Here is an 8,167-nt window from a genome sequence, read left to right as displayed (position 1 = left end):
GTAAGAATAATTATTATTTGTTTTTATTCTATCTGTTTCATTTTTCTTAACTAGCAGGAATTCTCAAGCGAAGATCGATCGGAGAGATTCCTATCACGTCAACATATAACCCGCCCTTGGTTGTAGAAATTACTTATCGTTCTCTTAAATTAAAAAAATGCTGAAAAATCATTTTATTTATTCATAATTTCAACGTGGATTTAAGTTATTATATTGAAAGCAAACAGCCTTTATTTCAAAACTGGGAACGTTTTCTCATCGGGGTGTGAAAGGAGAAAATAAGAATGCATTACGCGGACTGCTTCAGAAAAATTCTGACGGTGATAAATTCATAGTGACAATAGACACTTCACGTGCAACTGTGTATTCTGGCATACAGACACTAAATAGAAAAATGGCGCGAAAAAAATAGTCCTCAGCTTTTTTGCTCTGTAGAGCTATTTTCCTTATTTTCTTTGCATTTTTTTTGGTAAAATCACAGGACAGATCTATGCTTGACATGTAGGTAGCATTTTCATAATGAAATATAACAACATGACAAAATTTTTCATGGAAACCTAGATCACATACCACCAGTATAATTTGGGGTCTCATTTTTTTAGCTGATTTTGCAGTTTGTGTGTTTGACTGAAATTATTTTTCTTGCATCAAACATGACCCCCACTTTTCTTCTGATTTTTATTTAGCACTGACAATATTCTTCAAGAAAATGTAGATTACAGACATTTAAAATGGGTCCTGATGTTAGCTGCGGCCATTGGAAATAGGTCAGTTTTATATAGAATAAAGAACAACAACTATTTAGTGTGTTATAACCTTCTGCGTTTGCGATTTCGGTATCCTTCGGATATAACGGACTATTCTGTTCCATAACAACCGAAGACTGCCGAAATTGCATACGTAGAATACGTGATCGAACGAAAAATGCCGATTTTAATCATAGGCGCACTACCTTAAATGATTTAGTAGGTCAATTACGGAAATTAAGACGGATTTAGAATACTTAAGAAATCTTCACTAGATCGTTAGAGGTTTCTAAGCACATTAAACTTTAAAGTAGTTTAAAAGACTCGAAATAAAATGAGGCGAAGTTAAAGACTAGCATGAAATGTCTCAATTACAACATACTTAACTGTTGAATATTTATTTAGGCCTGATAGACACTTCATAATTCATAACTGAATCCGTGTTAATATAGTTATTTTATTTATACGAGCAGTCAAAAATTCTGTTGAATTTATTTTAAAACCCATTTCTAGCTGGGGAAAAATCCTGTTGGAAAAACACCCAATGGCATATAACACGGTGCACAATCACGTGGTCTATGACGTCATGCTGTAGGTATCGCGCCAAGCATTTTTTGTCAACAAAGCGTCGATTCAAGAAGAAAATTCGTCGTAAGTATTTTGTTACGGATTTTTGTAAAATGTCTTTAGTATGTTGCAAGTCCGTTTATAAATGCGTACCTCCGATCAAACTGCATCTGCCCGTGTCTGCTTTAGTTTGGCTGGAAAACGGGACAAACTGACCAAAATCTCAAAATCGCTTTTGCTATCGCTCCAAGCTGATTCCAGAACCGCATTAAAACCAGCTTTCTCTTGCAGAATTCTCCAGATGGCCGTTTTTGTTTGTTACTTTTTGTCTCAAAACAGCCGCTGATAGATTATTTTTCACGTTAATGGTGTTATTTTCAGGTAAACCCAAAGATAAAAAAGTATGCTATTGCGGCAAGTTCTGAAAGATAATTGATATCGCAACAAGCTTAGAAAGTATGCTCTAGCAGGTAGTTCTAAAAGATAAATGCTATCGCAACAAACTGAAGCATTTATGTGAGACGATGGCTTGAAAGGTTTGAGCGTGATTTTCAGGATAAATCAAAGGCTTTGAAGCAAAATAAATCTGTTTATGTGTTAATGTAGAGCGGTATATTCGCGGAGCTATTATCATCATGTTACAAGATTAAAGGTTAGTCGTCAAAGAAGACTAATAAAACATATACAGTTCTTATGTTTGTAATTTAATCTGTGATTTACAACGATTTGATTAATGCCAGTATTTTATAGTTCAAAGTATAAGTTTTGTTGCAGTAGTCATTAAATACAGTCACAATTGGCCAGGTGTCAACAATCCGTCTAATACATCGCCCACTCATATGCACGCTTGAATACACACACGCTTGAAAAATCGCCCATGCCCTTGCACTACCTCCCAAAATGGCCGAAATGCATATAGGTATCAAAACTTCTAAAAACTGATTTAGATCTTTTACGTAAGGTGAAAAAACAAAACAAAAAAAAAACAAAAAACCAGAAAAATGCTTCTATTGGCCGCCATTTATATATATATATATATAAGCATATCATTTTAGGCCATGAGTGCAGTTTATTTCGTTTATTTCCAGGTGTATAATATTTTTGTAACGGAAATATCCATAAGTGTAAGCAATATATGATGGAATTCATTGGTTGAAATTTACTTTACTCAGTCTTAATGCAAAATCAGAATTACGGAATTGAGAAGTATTGACGAAGTCTTTCGATTTTCAGAAAAGAAAACGTACTGTTGATATATTAAGTCTTGTTCACTTTATGTACAGATAAACATTGGGTCTTTAAGAAAAACAAGCAAAAGCGATCAATGGTTAAACAATTCTGGCATTATTTTGCAAAGTAAATATAAAATGAATGTTCAGAAAATTCATTCCACTTTTTCAGTAGCTAAAAATATAGTGGATATATACACACTTTTAAAATTGTAGGAATTGTAATACAGAGGAAACAGTTTGCAATTGATACAACTATGCTTCGACATGTGGAGCAGTTACTGGAAGAAATTATTTTGAAGTTTCGAAATATAAAATTTTAATATCGTATGTTACATTCACAGTCATTGGCAAAACTTGTGTAAGAGTCTAATTTTATCCGAAATCCATCATTACAGAAATAGTATACATATTTTAGGTACTATAAACACATCTTTAAAGTTTACAAATGTAAAAGTTCTTTTAGCACATTATGAACTATTGTTTCAGAAAAAACAGGATTTCTTACTTTCAATGTAGAGACAAGGTATACGTAAACCAAATATTCGTAGGAACGAATTTTCGGGAACTGATACATTATTTTACAATCATTTGATAAGTGTGAGTTTTATCTTGTTTACGTATGATTATACATGAAGTTACATGTCTTTAAAAAATAATAAAAATGAAGCTGAAAGTTCTGGAATGTGTTAGTTGTAAAATATTACAAATGTTTAAACGACCTGACTCAGGAAAAGTCCAATCTACATAGAGACCGTACCATAGCTCTTCGCATACTTCGATTTTTCAAACTAAAGTGATTTTTACAAGTGCACCGGTTACGATAAAAATGTAAACAACGGACTCTGTCTATGCAACTTTGAAATGAATGAATGACAGTCGATCTTAGTCATAATACTGATTGACAGTGAATGCTAATGACTCCATGTGTTGCAGAAAGGTATTTAGTTTGTAACTGTAATTTCCCATCAATTGAAATCCTCTCAAAACTGGTAAAATAATTACTTATATTTGGACAAAACTCACCGTCTTTGCCGTTCGACAGCTGCAAAAAGGGCAAATATAAAAGATTCAGTGTAAGTAATATTTCACTGGTACTACCAGTTAGTAAGTTCATACTCTGAACAACACGTCAGAGAAATTTGGGCAGATTTGACCGATTATGACGTTGGCAGCATTAGATTATATTTTTTCTTTACACAAAAATTGCCGTTAGGTAACAAAGCGAATACGCCGATAATCCGGAGTTCACCGATTATTGTTCCAGTTCACGCAATGTAATCCAGCAATTAAACTGCATAGCTATTAGCTACTGCTGTTATAGGGAAGTGGTAGAGGGTCTGCCTTAGGTGTGAGAGGTCCTGGGTTCGAGTCCCAGTTAGAGCTTAACTATTTAGATTCTGCTAAAGCATAGTTTTGCTGTTAATAGACTGTTCCAGATGTTCTAAATTTTTAGCACACAGTATCATGGATCAGTATTTAGCAATCCAGATCAAAGTTGAACGTTAAATCAAATGCACCCAATTAGAAAATATTGACTATATTATGTCCCTTTGATGTTTATGCTCTCCATGTTCAAGAAGAGTTACATTTCCTTGATCACAAAATTTTCGTTAACATGAAAATATTAAATGCTCATAACTCCGCACTTCTGGTTAAAATATTGTCTATATTTCTGTTTTTAAGAAATATATGGACATTTGTCTTCATTTCAAAGCTTTTTAACTTCAAACCTATGATTTGAAAAACTTAGGTACTATCTCTAAATTCTACATCATGATACATAGCCTTAAAGGCTTACGAGAGTTAACTGTGTAATAACTAAAATTTCCAACATACAAATGATTTCTTCAAACCTGGTCTATTGACTCATGACAATGTCTAAAATAGAATTTTGAAAGAAACGTCCTATGTCAGCAGCCTTGAATTTTTAGTCGAAAGGCAGTCAAGTAACACGCAAATATGATGTGTATCATCAGTTGTCGAGTCCAATTCTAACACTCGGAGGGATCATAGTTTGCTTTCATTCTGCCTTGCACTGCTGTCCCATCGAACACAAAGGGTTCCCCTTTAACAGCATTCCTGTCTAGGCTCACTTTAGCTACCTTTTTCATGCACAAGACCCTAGTTCTCTCTGAGCGATCAAAGTCGTGGTCCCTGTAACAAGCAAAAAGACAAAAACTGGTTAAGTCTTATAAGATCAAAGATGACTTATTATAAATGCAGATGTGACATGTTGTGTGCCTGCTATAACATGTCGCCACGTATTTAATCCCAAAACAAATGAATACATACATGTACTGTTTACAGCGTTGCCAAGGGCGTTGATAGTTTTGTTTTACTCGTAGCTCGTTATGAACTGACTCAAATCGAATGTTGGTTTTGTTTGTCTTTTTTTTTCTACGGATCTCTTCTAAATTTATTCAATTATTTTGTAACACGGCGGCGTTTCCTATGAAGTGTGTTTGTTTTGCCGGTGTAAAGGTTATTTCAGTGAGTGTACAGACTAGAATTTCCCCTATTATTATCATTATTGATAATTATAATGATATTATTATTATAATTATTATTGAATATAGGTTATTACCTGTCTTCCAATGTACAACGCTTATTAGTGGGCACACGTTGTATGGATCTGTCTTCTGCTCGTTGCTCATATTTGTCCACCAGATTGCAAACAGTCTTCCGGCTAGTTCGATAGTAAAAGGACCTGTAAAATAAGAATAGCACATATAATTCAATGTCATATTTTCTCAAAATAAAAGTATCAAATACTTCCTTTAGCATTTGCATTATCATTTGACCAGTTTCGGTTTAGGTGAAAGAGTGATATGCGTTGATTTACTTATGAATACTTATGGGAAAACTGACTTAAAATAAGAACATCATTTCAGCTTGTTGCAATATCATTTATCTTCCAGAACTTGCCGCAATAGCATACTTTTTTATCTTTGGTTTTACCTGAAAATAACACCATTAACGTGAAAAATAATCTATCAGAGGCTGTTTTGAGACAAAAAGTAACAAACAAAAACGGCCATCTGGAGAATTCTGCAAGAGAAAGCTGGTTTTAATGCGGTTCTGGAATCAGCTTGGAGCGATAGCAAGAGCGATTTTGAGATTTTGGTCAGTTTGTCCCGTTTTCCAGCCAAACTAAAGCAGACACGGACAGATGCTGTGTGATCGGCGGTACGCATTTATAAACGGACTTGCAACATACTAAAGACATTTTACAAAAATCCGTAACAAAATACTTACGACGAATTTTCTTCTTGAATCGACGCTTTGTTGACAAAAAATTGCTTGGCGCGATACCTACGGCGTGACATCATAGACCACGTGATTGTGCACCGTGATATTACATTAAATGGGAAAATCAAATAGGAATGTTTGTTGAAGAAGGAGCTTCTGGGAAACTGATATTGTGTGATAATCTCACATTGCAGTGTTTTAGATGTTTTTCTTAATGTTTAAATCTTTTGCATGTCTGCTCTAAACATTTCAATAGATCTACTAGCGCAATTTGCGGAGAAACTAATGGAATTTCCGAAAGAATCTATCCAAAGGGAGTTTTTGATGAAGTTCAATTACTATATACTTTATCAAGTTTCTATATCGACCTTGTTTGCCAACAATATTTCTATTACTGGTTTAGGCAACACATTGGCTGTACTAAGAAAGTGTTCATTTTTATCAGAATCTACTATTTCTTTTTGATTTTACATCATTATGAATGTTTTATATCTAAATGCGTTATACCATCCATATCATAAGGTATATCGTTTCCCTGAAGCAACATTGAAATTACACACGCACAGAAATGGGGATGTGAATAGGAAGAAATATCGGAAAGTTGTTTAATTGTTAAAATTTTAAGTCGTTGTTTGTTCTCCTAATTTTTAGTTTGTGAGAGTATAACTTATTTAGCTAAATGTTTTATATACTTAAAACATGGAATAACAGCACTGATTTTAATGTAATGCATGTTTCCCAGAAGTCATTACAAATACTAAAGCATCATCAATGTTAACCTTTACCCTGCTAAATTTCTATAATGGACTGGTCCATCTTTCAATTAGGGCAGTACCATGTATTATTTGAAGGGGTGTTCACTGAAAATTTACTGACTGAATAGCAAACAGTGCAGACCATGATCAGACTGCACGGATGTGCAGGCTGATCTTGGTCTGCACTGGTCGCAAAGGCAGAATCACTTGCCGGCAGCAGGCGAAAGGTTAAAGTAATAATTGATACTAAAAAGAAATCACATTAGAAACTTAGAATTCTTTTTCTTGAAGATGCATGATATCAAATGGCACATTTCCGTAGATCTGTTTTCATATATTGTCAGTTAAATATATATGATCGCTGGTGTGTAACATCCATACTTTTCCTTTCCTGTTTGTTACTATATGACGATATTTTTTTCGTGTATTAAAATAGTTATATAGTGATGGTAGCATCTGTGAAGAGATCAACAACATATGTAAATTATCTATCGCCTATTCAAGTTTCCCATTTTTCCAATTTCTTTCTAATTTTCAAGACCCGAATACAAATTTTATGTGAAAAAGTCTCTAAAGCAGTTAAATCTTTGAGTTACAGAATTACCGTTTGCTTTTGCCTAAATATATATATTATATATTTTTTTTATTGTTTTAGTCACTTTTCATGCTGACAGATTGTTTATTTTCAGAAGAATCCTACCAAGAAGTCAAGCAAGATATAAAAACGAGTGATCTAAGGTTTAACAGATTATCATAAAAAAAAGAAAAAAAAAAAAAGAGTTGTGTTTATATTTATTTTGTTGGGTTTTAACGTTGCACCGACACAATTATAGGTTATATGGCGACTTTCCAGCTTCGATGGGCTTTTAGAATTGCACCACCTGACAGGTCACGACAAAAGCACAACAATAAGGAAAATCATGCAGGCTCAGTTTGATTGAACGTGTTTATAGACGGTAGCAGAAATGCATGCTATCGTCCAAGCCCTTCACACCCGGGTGTGAGCCAAGCCCAATATATGAACAAGTTACAAGTACCAAAATTGACTGGAGCATTATGAAGATAATGGACCAGACTTTAACATGAAAACAACGGGCAGAACTAAACAAACTAGAACTAAAAGCGAGAATCAGAGGTTATAGTGACTGCATATTTCATATCATTGTAAAAAGACAAAAATAAATAATTAGACACCATATCCACAGGAAGGTTAAACTATACTTAAAATTAAGATAGCGAGAAAACTCGAACCACCCGCGCCGAAATGTGCAAGCGGATTGAATAAACAGTACCACTAACATAAAATAAATGTCGTGCTGAACGATCTGGAAATTCGAAATAAAACGGTTTTGACTGAAGCTAAACTGAAACTTTCACGGGCTTTTCATTCTTAAAAGTGTAATGACTTAATACAAAAACTTGTAATGAATCTTTATATTTCTGTTTTACTAGTATCCACAAAGTTCATAACAATACTTTTCTCCGGAGTTTCATTTTTATTATTAGGAAAAGGACGATTGTTTTACTAAAAGGGCTGTTTATAATCATCATATCTTAGTGACCGCTATCAAACTGTATGCGTTGATGGTGAGTTGTCGACGCCTACGTTGATGAAATA

This window comes from Mercenaria mercenaria, chromosome 15, assembly GCF_021730395.1.
Source record: "Mercenaria mercenaria strain notata chromosome 15, MADL_Memer_1, whole genome shotgun sequence".
Classification (NCBI taxonomy): Eukaryota; Metazoa; Mollusca; class Bivalvia; order Venerida; family Veneridae; genus Mercenaria; species Mercenaria mercenaria.
Note: the sequence above shows the minus strand (reverse complement) of the source record.